General features: G+C 43.8%; 1 protein-coding gene across 2 annotated transcripts in view; it reads right to left on the reverse strand.

Annotated features, from left to right (window-relative positions):
• Positions 1-11,031, reverse strand: part of TULP4 (TUB like protein 4) — a 109,879-nt gene extending 98,848 nt beyond the window's left edge. Inside the window, exon 1 of one of the 2 annotated variants that reach the window (XM_045573292.1) lies at positions 10,949-11,031. The gene's annotated coding sequence lies outside the window, so the exon portion shown is untranslated. Of the gene's footprint in view, positions 1-10,447; positions 10,534-10,948 lie in introns of those variants that run through there. The other variant, XM_045573291.1, reaches the window with a different exon arrangement.
• Between the last annotated feature and the right edge of the window lie 8,705 nt (positions 11,032-19,736).

The raw sequence follows: 19,736 nt of genomic DNA on the forward strand, positions 1-19,736 counted from the left end.
CTCCACTTCCCTTAGTCCAGTGGTTGGCAAACTGCAGCTCGTGAGCCACATGCGGCTCTTTGGCCCCTTGAGTGTGGCTCTTCCACAAAATACCACGGCCTGGGCGAGTCTATTTTGAAGAAGTAGCATTAGAAGAAGTTTAAGTTTAAAAAATGTGGCTCTCAAAAGAAATTTCAATCGTTGTCCTGTTGATATTTGGCTCTGTTGACTGATGAGTTTGCTGACCATTGACCTAGTCAACTTCCCATATGGAAAGAAAATAAACTCAAGCTTAAAACCCAAAGGGACATCACATTAGACAGAGCATGCTGATGATATTTTTATATATTTCGGTGCACAAAGAGGAAGTGTCCACTATTTTTTTTACATACAGTCAGCCCTCATTATCCGCGGGTTTCACATCCACAGATCCAACCAACTGCAAACTGAAAATCCCAGAAAGTTCCAAAAAGCAAAACTTGAATTTGTCACACATTAAGCACTACACTCAATCCATACAAACCAAGTGACACGTAGGCATACCCTGCTGTAGCCTATCCCATAGAATGAAACCCTTATATTATATGCAAATCGACTGAACGAACAACCGGTCACTATGATGTGCACTGACCACTAGGGGGCAGACACTCAACGCAGAAGCTGCCCCATGTGGTCACTGCGATCCCAGGAGCATCTCTCAGCCAGAAGCCGGCTCACGGCTGGCGAGTGCAACAGCTAAGGACCCCTCGGGGAATGTCCCCAGAGGGTCCCAGACTGCAAGAGGTTGCAGGCCGGGCAGAGGGGCCCTTTTCCCCCAGTGCATGACTGTTGTGTACCAGGCCTCTAGCATACAAATATAGGATATAGCAGATACTGCACCATTCTCCATTAGGAACTTGAGCATGTGTGGATTTTGGTATCTGTGGGAACAACTGTACATAAAAATACTTGGCTAAAACACCACCATGATAGTTGCACAACAACATAAATGTAATCAATGCAAATAACTTTATAGTTTATGAATGACTGAAATGGTAAATTTTTTGTATATTTTACCACAATTAAAAAACAAACAAATAAACACACACCGTAACATAATAAAAGCGTTACAGAGACTGACTAAATCCCCATGGCAAGCACTATGCACGCTATTAAGTATGACAGTCCTATAAACAAGTGTTCCCTTGCGATGGGCAACTCAGTACAGAGCTGGGCTGACTTCATGGGAAGAAAAGACTGGTTTTGGGGAGGGGGCTGTTGAACCCAAGCAGCTGTCTTCTGAAATCAGTAAGAATGAAAACACTCCACACAGTCCATTTCCCCCCACCTCCCAGCACCTGATCAGCACGGCCTTCACATTACTAATTCCTAAGTATTTCGACATAAACTCCTCCGAAGTCACTGCTGGTTTCCTATCAGCCACAAACAGATGGCAACCCAGAAGAGTCCTGTTCCCATCATGCCAACTTGGCGGGAGGCTCACCTGCTGCCACCTGAAACACAGATCCCGCACACCTGCACGCAGAAGGCTCCCAAGCACAACTAAAATCCTGCCCGGATGCCCACTGATGAGCATCCTTAAAAGCATGGGGGGAAGTCTCATTACAACTCCACTAATTAATAAACACAGAGAGGGACCGCATCGCGGCCTGATGTAATTACAGGAACACGGCGCTTCCACTGCAGCTCCACTCTATGGCTGAGGCAGGCTCCCTGCCTGATGACGCTGGGATGCAGTCCAGTTTCCTAATATATCCATATGCATGAGAATCAGAGCACATCTTATTACAGCAAACCTGGAGAAAAACCTTTGGAGATGCTGAAAGTTCAATTTCAGACACATTACTACATCCTTAAATCTATTTACAATGAAACCATCCATCCTGTTTTTATAACACCAAGTAGACTTCTTGTTGCAATCTTTTAACCTAAATGATCACACATTAAGAGAATGACAGACTGTTCAAATTCATCTAAGTTAGAAAACATAAATCACGTCACACACACACACACACACACACACACACGCGCGCGCGCGCGCGAAGGGAAGAACCTAGATGGTTTACTTCACCAGATTCCAAGCACAGATACTCCTCTGTCCTCTCTGGATACACCTGTTAATTGTCAGAGCCTTAACCACTGACTGCTCCTTGCCTGCTCAGCAAACCACACTGGACTCTGGAATGCTAAGCCAAGGTTTTCTTTAGCAGGGACACTTAATTTAACTGTAACTCACTGCACCCCGGCACACCCCAGGTCTGAAACCTTTCTTGTAATAAAGACCAAATTCTTAAAATTGGGATACAAGACCCAGCAGGAAAAGTGATCTCCTCCCCAAGGTCTTTGCAGTTCCTCAGGGAAGCATCTCTGTCCCTGTGACTAGATCAAACTTTATACCCAGTACTTCTTCGTGGTTAATATCCACAATAGAGGAAACATTTTACTGAAGGGGGAGGGGCTACATACCTAGATGCTCTATCTGCTACACTGCTTGCACACGGGTCAAATCTATGACTTGTCCAAACTCAAACTCAGTGCCCCTTGAGCCACGTGTTTCCCTTCCCATCCCCTAGCCTGGGAATCCTGCAGAGACAGCAGAGTGTCAGCAGCCCACTCCTGTTAAACTTGTTGACTACTCCTAACCAGTCTCCTTCTAGAACCCAAACTTTCTCCCCTCTGTGAATCCAGTATGTCAAGCTTAGCTGGTTGGTGCCACAATAGTGGAAATAAGTCAAACCACAACCAGAAGTGGGAGTCCCAAGAAAAGACTAAGAGGTGCAAAGACCTTGCATGTCAAACTAGACTCAATTTCTGCACCAGCCGATTGGGTAAACAGAAAAAAGCAAGCAGAAAAGCGTTTGCTACAGGTGGGGAGCCCTCTCCCACTGGAGCCCCATTTACATGGATTTCTGAGAAACTTACCTATTCAAAGAGTAAGTTTCTTACCTTTTATTTTTGGATCACTTATTATTTTAACTGAGGAAATTAATCATGTAATAATAAAGTACTTTTATTGGTAGGGGTCTACAAGTTTCATCAGATGCTAAAAAAGTTTCTTTAAAAGCAAATTAAGAAATGAGGTCAGACTGAGGGTGAAATAATTAGGGGTTTGAGAATCAGCCAGGCGCTCCATATTAAATCATTTCAGGAAACAGTAGTCTCCCCAGGACATCCTCCCCTGACGACAGCATGCACTCAGCACTGCAGGAAGAGCAGGTTAGAAAGCAATAGTTATCATCCCTAGAGCAATTAAATTTTGAGCACACCTTGAATTTGACTTGTGAATTTACCCCAATTTACTTCTTTTATAATCATTTCTGCTCCTAAACTGCATTATCTTTTGCTAATATGAGTGCAATAAATTGGAAAAGCATCTCTTAAAATAAAAGTTATATCTACCTACCTCATTAGTAGGTGTTTACTAATATCTGTATGTTATAAGATATTAGTTTATATCAGAACCAACCTCTCTAGGTAATGTTTTGGTTTTTGTTATTTCTGTGTTCTTAAATTTAAATAATGTGTTTTTAAATATACTTCATCCAAGATGTTCCCATATATAGACAGTTTCTATGAAGTCAGAATTAGAATCATATTAAGAATGAGTATTAGTCATCTATCTTATTAAAAATTAAGCAGAAAGTTGTAAATCTCAAGTGACATTACAGCGTCACACATAAGACGATACAGAAGCCAAGAAACAAATATCTTCCACACAGAACAGTGTGACCGTGATTAAAACCACAGGACTAAAAATTCAGTAGCTGAAAGTTTGCATTCCAGTTGATTATCTATCTTCTTTCAGAAAATGAGGCCGATTTCCACTGCCTTACCTACCTGGAATTTCCTATGCTCCAAGACAGTTCACTTCTCAAAATAACCTTCTGTAGTAACAGCCAGTTCTTAAGACCAGGCAGACACAAATTGGAGAGAAAGGAATTTAAACTGAATCTTAACTTTTAGAAGCTCATTCATGAGCTTATCTGTGAGTGAGTCCAGACTCCCCCTTACTCAGACACTCACCTTGGGCCCACTTTACCTCTCATTAACACCAAAAGAGGTTCAACTCAAACCAGTTTTGCTAGTCACTAACAATGTAGAAAAGGCTGGGTAATAACTGATTGAGAGTAAAAGGTTGGTCATTGGCTTAAATGGACCTCTAGAGATTATTGGTACCTTTCACATGAGATGAGGGTGCTTACCCTACTTCCCACAAAAAGTTATGGCTGTCTTGTATACACCAGAGAAACAGATCAATTCTCCGAAGCCAGCACATGCCCATCTTTACGCATCACGTAAAAAAGAAAGAACTTAACCATCGAACACAGGCAAAGGACAGTCAAGGAGATTCCATTTCTACAATATGACCATTAGCCTCGGAGGTCAGTTATTTACTAAACATAGCAAGCTAAGGAAGGGAAGACACTGTGAGAGCCCATGACTCTCCGAATTAAACACCATACTCACACCATTTCTGAACCATCAGTTAAAAACCTTGAGTCTTCTCTGCTTATTTACAATCTAGAATAGTAAAAGCGTAATATGCTAATTAAACCATGTCCTTCCAGATGAAGCCCGGGCTGCGAGGGAAGCCTGGGCCCTGGTGCCAGCAGCCAGGGAAGGAAGGCTCACTCTTGCAGGAATTTCACACATCAGGCCTCTAGTTTACAATAAATCCCTAGAAGGCTGATTTCAGAGCACCTTATAAACACTGTTGCTTCTAATGGTACTTCATATTTATCCATCACATTTCTTGCACATAAACACACATAAGATACAGATCCGATTCACTACACTACACCACCACATTTTTCAAATCATGAATTTTAACTGATGAAAACCATAAATAAATCTATACCATATAGTTACGTAATTGTGCAGCTGGTCCAGAAAAGGTTTGGTAGTGATCAGTTAAAATTAAAGGTTGACATACTTATGTAAAATTTAATTATGGTAATTATTTGTGTACTTCATATCTCAGCACTTTGCTCTCCACTGATAACAGAGTAGCAATCAGAATGGTAAGGAGGAAGGAGATACAAAACAAACTCAAATAGGATGCCTTAAATCCAAAAAGGTTGCAAACTGATGCTCTTAGTAAGCTGTAAAGTATAGATTCTGGGTAGCACCCCAAACCTACACTACCCAATTTATTCCCAAGCCCCTTCGATCAAAGCTGGGTAAGGAGACAAACACTGTGTGTCATTTGTATTCTCACTTCTATCCCAGTAGTAAAAATTACTATTATTGGAATAATATAAGAAAACTGTGAGCTTTCTATCTTTTACTAAGAGAAATTGTGTTTTACTCCAAGCATTTTATTTTTTTATTATTTTTTTAAAATATATTTTATTGATTTTTCACAGAGAGGAAGAGAGAGGGATAGAGTTAGAAATGTCAATGAGAGAGAATCATTGACCAGCTGCCTCCTGCACACCCCCCCACTGGGGATGTGCCCACAACCAATGTACATGCCCTTGACCGGAATCGAACCCGGGACCTTTCAGTCCACAGGCCGACGCTCTATCCACTGAGCCAAACCGGTGCCGGCTACTCCAAGCATTTTAAATATTACCGAAGTTATTTCATTATTCAGATGTCAGAAAATTCATAACAGTTAACTTATTTAATATGTTTTTAATGATTTTAGAGAGAGGAAGGGAGAAGAATAGAGAGACAGAAACATCAATCAGCTGCCTCCATCAATCAACACCCCCGACTGGGATTGAGCCCATAACCCTGGCATGTGCTCTGTCCGAGAATCAATCTATGACCTCCTGAGTTCATAAGTCGACGCTCAACCACTGAGCCACACTGTGGCTGAAATTGGCTATTTTAATATGTTTATTGGTCATGTATTTTTACTTTTACAAAATGATCTGTTCTGACTCTAAATCTGGAACAGGGACAGTACAGGAGGAGCCTGAAACATCTGTCATGCTAGAAAACAAAGAACTACATAGATAATAGAACCCTGCCATAGGATTTGGAGCCAACCTGGGTAAGCCTACCTACCCAGAGAGAGGGCAATTTGAGCTTCAAAAGGACAGTAACTGAGCCCTGGCTGGGATGCTTAGAGTGTCATCCGGATATATCAAAGTTTTAGGCTCAATTTCCAATCAGGAGAAATACAAGAAGCAAACACTGCAAACAATCTCTCTCTCTTCTAAAACAAAATCAATAAATTAAAAAAGGGGGGGGGGGACAATAACTGAAATGGACTGAAACAGATATAATAATCCTAAATAATAAAACCCTAATATGCAAATCAACTGAACGGTGGAGCGACAGGTTACTATGACGCAACACAGGGCGCACTGCTCAGCAGAAGCTGGCTCATGCAGCGGCAGTGGCTGCAGCCTCTCTTGCCTCCGCTGCAGGTAGGCAGTTTTAGCAAGGGACCCCAAAATGCGAGAGAGATGTCGGCCTGCCGGCTTAGGCGATCCCCAGGGGAACAGGCCTTAGCCAGCAGGCAGACATCCCCTTGAGGAGTCCCAGACTGCGAGAGGGCGCAGGCTGGGCTGAGGCACCCCTCCCAAGTGCATGAATTTCGTGCACTGGGCCTCTAGTAGAGTTATAAAGATATATACACAAAAAGGAAAAAAATCCTCATCCATCACTATAGGATACTAGGGAACTAACTTATGATTTGGGGAAGTGGTAATTAAAGGGAAACAATTAGGCATTATTCCCACCCTTCCTATACAATCGATATTATACCTCATGGTGAGTCCTATATACTATATACTCTTCCATATAGCAAAACATACATCATTATCACATTAACTGGGAAACAAAAATGTCATCTACATAAGCCACACTTTTCAAAAAGATATCACTATATACACGGAAGGAAAAGATAGGACCCAACATGACATAATGTACACATTTGTTTTATCCCCCCATGGATTCTATATCCTAAAAAGGAACATTAAGTAATAACTAACTTGTTTTCTCATTTTAATTAAACAAATATATCTACAAATTCCAGTGAGACCCAACCAGTGGTGTCTCAGTGGTTGGGGATGGATCCATGAACCACGAGGTCCCAGATTTGATTTCTGGTCAGGGTAGAAAAGCAACTGATTAATGTTCCTCTCACATCAATGTTTCTCCCTCCCTCCCCCTCTTTCTTTCCATCTCTCTAAGCATGATCTTGGATAAAGATTTTTTTAAAAAGGATTAAGATGGTAAATTTTAGGAGATATATATATATATATATGCACACACACACACACACACATAATCACAAAACAATGTTTAGTATGTTAAAATGAAGAGAAATTTCACATTTTTTAAAATTTATCTTTATTGTTCAAAGTATTACAGATGCCCCCCTGACACTCTGCACCCCAACCTCCTCCTATTGTCTGTGTCCACAGGTTATGCATATCTATAATAATAAAAGGGTAATATGCTAATTAGACTGGATGACTTCCTGACATCCTTTCTGACCAGGGCCCCAGGGAAGCCAGCCTGGGGAAGGAAGTTCGGGTCCAGGAGGGAAGTGGGGCTGGCAGCCAGGGGAAGGCAGGCCCACTCTTGCAGGAATTTTCATGCATTGGGCCTCTAGTATGCATATAAGTTCTTTGGTTAATCTTTCCACCACATCCCCTTACCTCTGAGATTCCTCAGCCTGTTCCGTGTCTCTGCATCTATTCTGTTAGGATATTTTGTTAATAGATTTCACTTATAAGTGAGGTCATGTGATACCTGTCTTCCTGACTGGCTTATTTCTCTTAGCACAATACTCTCCAGGTTCCTCTATGCTGTCTCAGAGAGTAAGAGATCCTTCTTTATTACAGGTGCATAGTATTCCATCGTGTAAATGTACCAATGTTTTTATATACTCAGCTACTGATAGGCACTTGGGCTGTTTCCAGGTCTTACCTATTGTAAACAACACTACTATGAGCATTTGAATTTTAATTGCATAGTCCCTGCAGCTTCACCAAGGACAAATATATAAGTTCAATAAAGCTTTTGGTAATGTAGAAACTGCTTCACGAATCCTAAATAGGAACCAATGCAATAACTAAATCAAAGCATTTTAATAGTTTTACCCAATCTTTAATGCCCTTGATCAGCGTTTTTCAACCGCTGTTCCGAGATGTTGCCTGGTGTGCCGTAGGTGCAGACAAGACAAGAATTTTATAATTTTTCACTATTTTGTTTACTTAATATTTCATAATAAAGTAATTATAAAATACTTTCTTTGTGTTTATTTGATTCCTATTCAAGAGAATTACTTTATATATAGTCAATATAGGCACAGAGTTAAATTTTTTAACATTTTCTAATGGTGGTGTGCCTCGTGATTTTTTTCATGAAACAAGTGTGCCTTTGCCCAAAAAAGGTTGAAAAACACTGCCCTTGATGAATCAATCATGTGCATAGTTGGGCCACTCAATCCATTTTCAATCTCTTTTATCCACAGAAGGGGACAGGAAAGACTATAATGGATATTTCCAATTCAATGGGAGAGATGAAGATCGATGGCCTAGCTTAGCCACGTACAAGGTAGGCACTCAATAAACATTCGTGAATTCTAATACTCAGTGAATCTGCAGTAAAACCAGAAAGAACACCTGCTTGTCACTCCCCGTCCTATCACCATCTAGTGAGAGGGCTGAAACCTCCACTGGTCTTTCATTACTTGGATCTCGGCATTAATGTTGGATGGTTCAATGTAAAACAGGTTTCATGTACCAACTATCTTTTTATGGGCTTAATTTTTTTTTTTTCTATTAGAGTTTTAGTGAGAAAAATAATGTAACCACACTGCCACTCTTATACCTCAATATGAAAACTAGAATGTTCAATACAACATACGTCTTTTCTAAATGAAAAAGTCATTGTTTTCAAATATATAACAGCAAGTGCATTATAGTCTTCTCAGGCACAGGAAGCAGTCCTGGTGTTCCATTCTGCTCCCATGTCTGAAAGCTCTCCACGTGATCCCTCTAACTCAGAATTGCATACCTCTGACTCCAGGGGTCAGCAACACCTCCCCCAACACATGGAAACACAATCCTTCCACAACGCTGAGACAAAATGCTTCGTCTAACAACTCTTCCATACAAACTCTGCCCTAGTCTGTAGACAAGAAACTAAACACTGGATGTGGCTGCTCACAATGCATTCACATGCTCATTTCCACGACAGCAAACTATGAGGAAATGAGGTGGGGACTCTGAGGTCCACCCAGTCTGTGGCTGCACAGTGTTGACACCCACTTGCGAACTGCCGGGGAGGGGAGCAGCCAGGGCTACGTGCAAGGTGCCCTGTCACCTCACATCCATCACGGCCCCCGCAGGCCGGTGCGGTGCTCCGGGCCTGGTGGTGACGGCTCTCCAGGGCCCCCGCACCGTTCCCAGCGGCCTTGCCTGCAAGAAACACACTCCCACTCCTGAGAGATGGAAACCCAGAGGCAGAGGCAGAGGCAGGGAGAAAGGGACCCCCCACCCTCACCCTCCAGGAGGGCTATTTACATTCTTCAAAGCCTTGGCAATAAAGGGCTTTCCCTGTGCTTTTCTTAAAAACCTGCCTCCTGGGTATCCTTAAGTAAACTCACTGAACTACTGCAAAATACCAAGAGGAGGAGTCCCCGACTGAGAAATCCAGGAACCGGCTCCCTGCGGGAGGGGTGGGGTGCGGAGGGGATTGTCCCCAAGGAGACCAGTTGGGAGACTTCCCGGTCACCGTGGCCATCCAGCAGGTCAGGGTCACATCCATTCACGGGAGGACCGGGCCGCCCTCACCTCCTTCCCCGGAGCTGGACGGCCCTCACCTTCCAACCTTGAAGGATGTGACGGGGGAAGCGGACCCCTCTCCCCCGCTCAGGGCCGGAGCGGGTCAAACTTCAGCCCCGCACGGCCACGCACTTTGTCGGGCAGCGCGGACCGGAGGGCGGGCGGCTCCGGGCTCCGCCGCGGGGACAGCCCGGCCCGGACCAGACGGCGGAGCGGCTCCGGGCAGCCGCCGCGACAGGTGACCGGCCGGGGCACCCCGCGCCCGGCGGCCGGCGGCCGGGGCAGGACGGGGCCGGGGCTGGAGGGAAGCCGCTCGGCCGGCGCCGGGAGGAAGAGGAGGAGCACAGCCCGTCTCCCCGGGGAAGCCGTGGTCGGGGCTTTTCTGGCTCCACAAGTCAGGGAAAACATGGCTCCGCGCCAAGCGCCGCCGGGTCACACACAGGCACACGCACCCGCGCTCCCGCCGCCGCCGCCGCAGGCCGAGACAAAGGCGACCAGCTCCGCGCCGCCCGCAGCCCGGCCGCCCCCTCTCCCCGCGCCCGCGGCCCCGCAGCCCGGCCTCCCGCCGCCCGCTGAGGGGCCTGGCGGGCTCCGGCCCCGCGCCGCCTCGAGGGCACCGGCGCCGGCCCGGCCCGGAGAACGCCCGGGCGGCACGGGGCCGCCGCCGCCGCGCACGCAGGGCGATGGGGACCGCGGCCCCCGCCGCCGCACCTCACCTCCCGGGCCGTGCGGGCCGCGCCGCTCCGCCTGCAGCAGCCCCGCCGCCGCCTCCCCCCGCGTCTCGGTCGAGTCTCCGCCTCCCTCGGCCGCCGCCGCCGCCGAAGGGCCCGGCGCCGCGCCACGTGACCGCGCCACGTGACCCCGGCGGGCGGCGGCGCCTCCGCGCCCGGCCCCGCGCCCCGCGCCAGGCCATTCCCGCCGCCGCCGCTCCGGGCTGGGGTCGCGGCCGCCGCCTCGCCCGGCGCTCGGTCCCCGCCCGAGGGGCTGCCCCGCCGCCCCCTGCTCCCGTCACGGAGCCCCGGCCCCACCGACCCGCGGCCCGGGCGCTCGGCCGCCTCCCCGGCGGCTGCTCCCCGGCGAGGACCACGCGGACCGCGCGGCTCCCGCCGGCCCGCCGAGCACTCCCTCCGGCCCGGGCCCCCGCCGGCGCGGCCCGCTCGGTGTGGCCGGCAGTGCACGTCCCGCTGTGTGAACGGGAAGCTCCGACCCGCTCCCACCTGGGACCGGCGTTTCTCCCGCGAAGACGGCCGTTGAGGTGCCTGGCGGGTGCCCGGGGACGCCTTCCCGGGCGGCGTGGGGAGAGGACCGGCAGCGTCACTTGAACGCACAAAGGGGGGCGCGGCTCCCGCCCGGCATTGACCGCCGCGGCGGACACTCCGCGTGGCCCGCCCTTTCCGTGGGGCAGACAGCGCTGGGGGCGGCGGCCCGCGGAGCCGTGGCGCTTCCTGAACACAGGCGGGTCGCCTCCTTCCTTCCGTGATTCGAGGCGTAAAATGCCCCAAACTGTTAAGTGTAACAGCCCCTCTTTGTAAGGGATCGGAACTTTTCCCAATTCTGCCTAATTGCCAAATTTCTCAAATCAGGTTCATATGTTAAGAATTCCTGCTGTGAATTTCTGGATGTCAGAAAGGAAAGAAAAAAGTAGACGAAGAGTTCTTAAATTCTGAAATTCCATGCCGGAGGTTTCACAAGAGTTGGCAAGTGCTACCTAGATTTTTTTTAATTAAAAAAAAAACATGATTTTTAAACAAGCAATACTTGCTTCATGCAAATACATTAATACTTATAATGCACTTAATAGAAGTATTGATATCAATATTATTTGATAATAGTATAGCACACCAAAAATATTGAAATCTTTTATAAAAAAATACATGTAGGTATTAAGTATACTAATAAAAGGGTAATATGCTAATTAGACCAGAAGACCTTCTGGAAGGTGGGCTGGAAGGTCTAATTAGCATATTAGCTAGAGCTTTTGGAGAATTAAAATGAAAGCCTTGTCTTTCAGTGGATCCCGAGAGCCAAAATCACCAGTGCCTGGTTAGGCCCCATTACAGGAAGACAGCATTCAGAATTGGGAGGAAATGTCCGAGGTGCACTGTGCTCAGCATAGCCAGCTACCTCCGGCTGTTCCTCCAGCTGTTCCTCCCGGTTCTGACACTACCACAGTCCCAGTCTAAGGATATTAATAAGTTGGAGCACAACCTAGGAAGGGTAACCAGGAGGGTAAGGACTTGAGAAGCTGTATTAAGATGCTGTGCAGTTTTTTTTAAATATATTTTATTGATTTTGTACAGAGAGGAAGGGAGAGACAGTGTTAGAAACATCCATGAGAGAGGGTCTTTGATCAGCTGCCTCTTGCACACCCCCTACTGGGGATATGCCCGCAACCAAGGTACATGCCTTTGACCGGAATCGAATCCAGGACCTTTCAGTCCCCAGGCGGATGCTCTATCTATCCATTGAGCCAAACCAGTTTCGGCTGCTGTGCAGTTTTATAAATAGCTTGTAAAGACAATGGGGGTGCTTAATGTGGACAAAGAAGACAATGAGGGTGAATATCTTCATGTGGGCACAGTATTTCTTTTTAATTATTGAGCTGTTACTTTGGACCAAGCACTGTCCCGGAGCCAGTGTGTGGTTTAGGGTTCAGATAAGAGAGCGCCTTGCCACAGGATGGTAAGATAGCCTGGAGCCACTCATGCCTCTGCTTGGACTCTGACGAGCTAGGCTGGACATAGAGGGCAAGGTCCTTCTTCAAGGCTCAGTCTTAAAGCCCAGAGCCTCTCCTCGGCCAGCTGCCTGCTCTCCCCCATCCTGCGAGTGCTGGCCGAGCGAAGGCAACACCGCTGCCCAGGACCGGAAGTGCTGCCTGGCTCCCTCTGGAAAGGAGGAAGATGGCAGCATCTGCCCTGCTGCCTCAGGGCCCTCATCTCAGAGGCCTGAGGAGCAGATGAACTCTGGCCTGCACCGGGGCTGGTCAGACAATGGTGTTTGCCCTGGCTGGGTTAACTCAGTGGATAGAGGTCGGCCTGCGGACTGAAGGGTCCTGGGTTCAATTCCAGTCAAGGGCACACAGCTCGGTTGCAGGCTCAATCCCCTGGCCCCGGTGAGGGCTTCTATGATAGGCAACCAATCCATGTGTCTTTCTCACATGATGTTTCTTTCTGTCTGTCTCTCCCCCTCCCTCTATTCTAAAAAAAAAAAAAAAAAAAAAAGGAAAAATATCCTCAGGTGAGGATAAATAAAAATATAAAAATAAGTATAGCCATTGAAAACAAAAAGTTTTTGTAATCATCTCTTTCCCCCACTCCAGAAGAGAGGAGGTGAGCAGGCCGCCATGCTTTGCCCAGTCACAGCTTCGTTCTCCTCCCTCCTAGTCCTTTCCTCGCTGAGGCGGGTCCTTAGGCAGCCCTGAATTCTGCCAGTTCCTGGACTGAGTAGGTAAATGTTGCTGGGCACCATTTTTCCTTCTAGCAGAGTAGTCAGTGGTCTTCCAAAAGGGACAGAATTGGTCTTAGTTCAACAACTATTAAAGCAGGTAGACACCCTTGTCTTGGGTAAATATTTTTTTTCCTGGCAGTGTTTTAAAACTGCCTCGCGTCTTAACATGCAGAATTGATCTCTGAGAAGAAGAGTGATTTGGGAAAGATTTCAATGAACCACCCTACAGCCAGCCTGCTGATGAGGGATAGGAGGTCTGGTGGGAAGGAATGCCCTGAACTGAGGCAGAGAGCAGAGCAGACAGAAGCTGTGGCCCGCATCGGGGGCTGGTCAGGGGAAGCTGGCCAGGACACCCCAAGGCTGTGCCAAAACCACTTCTGACCAAACCTCAGGAGGCTGGCTGCTCTGGGAAGCGCTTGAATGAGAGCCCTGGAGTGGGAGCAGAGGCTGTAAGGCTTGGGGCTGAAGACGGGTAGATTATCAGGCTTGTAAGCTAACGCACAGTACAAGGAAACTGACTTCACTCAAAGATGAACACCGTGAATACTTCGGGCTCATTTGTTATTTATTTATTTATAATATATTTTATTGATTTTGTACAGAGAGGAAGGAAGAGAGATAGTTAGAAACATCGATGAGAGAGAGTCATCGATCAGCTGCCTCTTGCACACCCCCTACTGGGGATATGCCCGCAACCAAGGTACATGCCCTTGACCGGAATTGAGCCCAGGACCCTTTAGTCCCCAAGCCGACGCTCTATCCATTGAGCCAAACCAGTCTCAGCTCATTTGCTATTTATATATAACCTGTTTGTTATAGCTTGTCTTTGTTTTAGCTGCCACGTGGCAGAACTAGAACGGAAGAACACGGTCACAAGGCCTGGGCTGTCACCCAGACCAGCACTTGCTGACCATGTGTTTGGGCACATTACTCCATCGCTCCAGCTTCATTCCTCAGTCTGTAAAATGGGGAGGGATGTTGGTCCCTGATCCTTTCCAACTTGAAAGTTCTATAGCTTTTTCTTTTCTTTCTTTCTTTTTTAAATAAACATATATGTGCTTTATTTCAGGGAGGACTTAATTCAATAAAAAGTTAGATATAATTTAGGTATCAACTAACTCAAGAAACTTACTAACAATAACATTTCTATGTCATGACAAGGCCTGGATTTTGAATAGAGTAATTTTCAGGCAACAGTAGCTAAGGCCCAAGCAATTAGGTATAATAAAGCACTGTTACAATACTTCTGTTTCTAATGACTAATCTGAAGTTCTATAGTGTTGTCAATGAAACTGTTGTGGAGAGGAACGACAGTTGGCTTCCCTATTGTCTGGAATGTTTGCACCAGCCTACCACAAGGAATGTTTCATTATACTAAGCCACGGAACACGAAGACAAGGTTAACTTGCTGGAGCAATTTTAGGTTGGTTTTCCTCTTACTGGCTGAAAAAATCATCCCAGATGTTGACTAACAGGATATCAAGTTATACCTACAAATATCAAGTTATACCTACTTAAGCATTAAGCTCCAAAGAAAATGACTTATTACTCAATAACTTGTTGACGAAGGTAGAGGAAGAGAGTCTCTGAAAGATTTAAGTATCTGAGTATTATTTAAGAATCAGACTATAGATGAAATAAGCCCCAGCAGTGATTTGCCTACATTGAAGTAGACTTCCTCAAAATAATTCGAGTTTGGGATATTGTAGCAGAGATCGGTAACTAGGACCTTAGGAGAAAAATGATTAAGTCTATATTTCCTATTATATATATCCATCTCTAGTGCCCAGAATTGTGGCAAGTAGTGATGAAATGTGTGAGGACTAATTGGATGAATGAATAACTAACAAATCTGGATGGATGATGGGTAGATGAATCATTTAACCATGAATGAATAAATCAAGCATTCATATGAAAGCTATAATGGTTTGGAATAAAATAACACTAAACATTTGTGGAAAAGGTTCACATGTTAACTAGTATTTGTTTCTGGATATTTAAAGTAAAGGGGTAACTGGAGGTATTCAAGAATAAATAGATTGGACAGCTACTTGGTAGGTGTGTGAGAAGGGATAAAGAAGGTTCAGCTTGGAAAGGTGTTTGGACTAGTTTTGTCGTGATATTCTCTGGTCTTTTAAATAAAGTGATTAAAGTTAAGGATTGTATAGTTGGCTCTTTTAACAACTATCTTCAGATTTTCAAGTTATAATTTTAAGAAGTAAGAAATATATGAGATGAGCCCTGACTGGTTTGGCTCAGTGGATTGAGCATTGGCCTGTGGACTGAAGGGTCCCAAGTTTGAATCTGGTCAAGGGCATGTACCTTGGTTTCGGGCACATCCCCAGTGGAGAGTGTGCAGGAGGCAGATGATCAATGTTTCTCTCTCACTGATGTTTCTAACTCTTTATCAGTCTCCCTTTTTCTCTGTAAAAAATCAATAAAGTATATTTAAAAAAAATATATATATATATGAGATGAAAAATCTCATATATCTTTAAATGGTTTTCATATTATACACCAAAGTAATCATAAATTAAGTACATATAATTATAGGCAAGGTACCCTGCAGGAAATAATCAGCTTCTGGATTCTGGGCTTGCAAACCTAAACACATAGAAATGATAAAGAATACCATTATGACATTGTAAAAAATATTTGGTTTTGATATTTAAGAAAGACTTTGATCTTACACAAAAAATTTCAGAGGATGAGGAGGAAAATATACATTGATATCCATTCATATCTCTGAAGAAAAATTCTAAATATTAATTTTATTCAACTTCAGAAGATTAAAAGATGGAATAGGAAGTTAGCTTGGAGAAATAAGATAACACAAAGTACACAAACTGAATAGTTTTCTAAGATGTGATTCTATTAAATATATACATATAGCCAGAACAGGTTTGGCTCAGTGGATAGAGCGTCAGCCTATGGACTGAAAGGTCCCAGGTTCAATTCCTGTCAAGGGCATGTACCTTAGTTGCAGGCACATCCCCAGTGGGGGATTTGCAGGAGGCAGCTGGTTGATGTTTCTCTCTCATCGATGTTTCTGACTTTCTGTCCCTCTCCCTTCCTCTCTGTAAAGAATCAATAAAATATATTTAACATATATTTTATTAAATGTGTGTATATAATACATACACACACACACACACACACACACACACACACACACAAAGTGGCCAGATTATTATGATCTCTGAATGCATAATAATATGGCCATTCAGTATATATCCTATATAATAAAAGGCTAATATGCAAATTGTCCCCTCAACCAGGAGTTTGACCAGAAGGCAGGCCGGCCAACTGCCCATGTCCCTGCAGTCTGGCCAGCCTGGCTGGACCTCACCCATGCATGAATTCATGCACCAGGCCTCTAACACACACACACACACACACACACACACACACACACACACACAGAGTGGCCAGATTATATGTTCAAAGATCATAATAATGTGGCCTCTTAGTGTATATGTATGTATATGTCCTAAATAGTACATACTTTCTGCTAACCTTGCCTCATCTCTGAACAATGGAAGAGATGCTATGGAGAAGTAGGCTAGTTGCCTAGCAACCTGAAATTAGCGAGACATGTCCCCTTTTGTTTACATGTTTTAAGCTTTTCAAGAGGAACTACAAGATAAATGACAAAAATGTAAAAACTCATAATGCTAGCACCACACAATGTATGTCAAACCATCAAATTGTATAACTTAAATATATGCAACTCTTCATGGTCAAAGAGCCTATATAACAAAAGTCTAATATGCAAATTGTTCAATCAGGAGTTCAACCACTCGCTGTGATGTGCGCTGACCACCAGGGGGTGGCACGGAACATGGTGGTTGTCAGCAGCAGGTGGCAGTGGAGGTGCTGCCGGCTCCAATGGACCCTGATGAGAGCAGGACCATGGTGGGATGATGGAACAAATGAGTGAGCAGTGTCAGGCACTGAGGGAGCTGGGTGGGGGCCCCCGGTCCCGATGGATCATCCCACAGGCAGGATAGTGGAGCAGATGAGAGGGTAGTGCCAGGCCACGGCAGGGTGCAAGGCAGGGTTCTGGGGCTGTGAGGCTGGGGGCACAAGCTAGAGCTCATTCCTGCAGGCCACCCTGAGGGACCCCCACCTGTGCATGAGTTCGTGCACCAGACCTCTAGTATCTCAACAAGAACAAAAATAGCACATCTAAAGTCTAAATGGGTTAAGAACAAGTAAAAAAAAAAAAAATAGGAAAATATTTCAAATGTAATAAATATGAGGGTAGAACAATAAAATAGCTCTTGCTGATGAAGGCGGCTCTTTTTGTTTAATAGCAGAGGGCGTTTGGAAGCCTAAAGGTAAATTTGAGGTCTGAGGCCAATAAAACCTTTGTAAAGCTTTCTATACAGTGGTCTCAAAAGAAGAAATAAAGATACTGTTTTTAATCCTCAAATGTGAATGTTTATAAAGTAAAAAATGACCCTTTTAATTTTTTGCCAATACAAGGAAAATGCATTATTTTTCCGGTAGAAATTAAGTCTGAAATCTAAATCAAATTCATTTATTCCAATATACTGCTTCTCAGTAAAATTATATATAGTTTGTAGCAGCATTTTATTTCGCTAAACACTGCACAGAGAGCAAAGGAAGGACAAATTTTAGGTCATGGAAGGTCTGGATCTCCAAAGCAGACAATAGTGTCATTTCAAACTCTAGGTCAGAGCTCCTCCTACTGGAATAACATACTCAGTACAAGATATCAGACTCCTGGTCAAGACTCAAATTTTTAACAGATGTTAACACTGTCGCATACTCAATAGGTCACCAATTCCTTCTTTGTGGCAGGGGGAAAATGTCACACCAAGTGCTAATTTTTAAACATCCATATTATATCTTCCATTCATCTTATAACTGGCATGTACTTTGAGATCTGGGTTAACATTTACTTCTGATCTACCTGGTTTAAAAATATTCATGTCACCTTAACAACTATGAGGAAGGAACTGCTCTGGTCTTATTTTATGAGGTACATGATAGATCTATTTCCTATGTATTTGTGGCTTTAATGTTATTGTAAATGGTATTTCTAAAATTTTATTTTTCAGTCTTTCATTGCTGGTATAGAAAACTTAACTTTTGTTTATTGATGTATCCAATGACTTTGTTAAATTCAACTGTCATCTTTTTAGATTTTATAAGGTTTTCAACATACACAATCTTGTTATCTGTGACTACAACAGTTCTTTTACAATCTGAATGCCTGTTATTTCTTTTTCTTATCATACTAGCTAGAACTTTAGAAATATGATGATTAGAAATGGTAAAGTGGATATTCTTGCCTTGTTCCTAGTTCTAGGCGGGAGCATTCTTTTTTTTTGCTATTCTATATTAATTATTTCAATAGGTGTACTTATTAGATTGAGGAAGTTCACATATTTTTCTAGTTTGTGGAGTTTTGTTTAAATCATGTTAAATTTTGTCACATACTTTTTTTCTGCATGTATTTCATGATCATATTGCTTTTCTCCTGTATTCATTTTATTGTCATACTAATTGATTTTTGAATGTTGAAATAATCTTGCTCAAATAGTTATGATGCATTATTCTTTTATTCTTGTTATATATTGCCAATATTAAAAAAATATATCTCCTTGTTGTATATTGCTAGATTCCATTTGGTGGTGTTTTGTAAGGATTGTTGTGTCTATTCTCATGAGAGAATTTAGTTGATATTTGTTCTTGTAATATTTGTCCAGGTTTGGTGTCAGGGTTATGTAGGCCTCATAAAATAAGTTGGGAAATATTCTTTACCATTTTCTCAAAGAGTTTGTGTAAAAGGGTATAAACTTCTTCCTTAAATGTTTGATAGAATTTCAGCTGGGCCTATAGTTTTGAGAGATTTTTAAATTAAATGTTCAATTTTTAAACTTTTAAACTTTACCTTTTATCTTGTGTTGGTTTTGATATATTTTGTTTTTTCAAGGAATTTGTGTATTTCATCTAAATTGTCAAATTGGCATAAAGTCATTTGTAATTTTTTTATTATGCTTTTAATCTGTAGGATCTATAACATCCTCTCTTTCATCCTTGGCATTTCTAATTTATATTTTCTTTTTTCCCCATCCTTTGAAATTCAGTGAGACTTGTTTTATAAGCCAGCGTACACTCCGAGAGCAGTGACTGTTGCATATTCACTTGAAAAGAATGAGGATTCTGCTTTTGTCAGGGGAAGTGTTCTGTAAATGTCAAATGGATTGACAGAATTATCAAATCTTCCGTATCCTTGCTCACTTTATACTTTCCCTGGCTTCAGCTCTGGAATCAGCCATTCCTCCAAGGACTCTTTTTAGTGTAGAATAGCATTTAGAAACTAAGATCTGGGGCTTTTGTTATGAGGGTGTCATTGCTTCTAGGCTCTTTCAAGAAACAGAGGACATTATTGCACACACACACACATTTATAATAATTTCTAGAACTATCTGTATAAAAATTACTTATTTATCATGAGTTATATTTCCAATTCCAACAACATTCCTGTATTCTTTTCAGACACTGAGAAACTTGGCTCCTAGTAGC

This window comes from Pipistrellus kuhlii, unplaced genomic scaffold, assembly GCF_014108245.1.
Source record: "Pipistrellus kuhlii isolate mPipKuh1 unplaced genomic scaffold, mPipKuh1.p scaffold_m20_p_5, whole genome shotgun sequence".
Lineage (NCBI taxonomy): Eukaryota > Metazoa > Chordata > Mammalia > Chiroptera > Vespertilionidae > Pipistrellus > Pipistrellus kuhlii.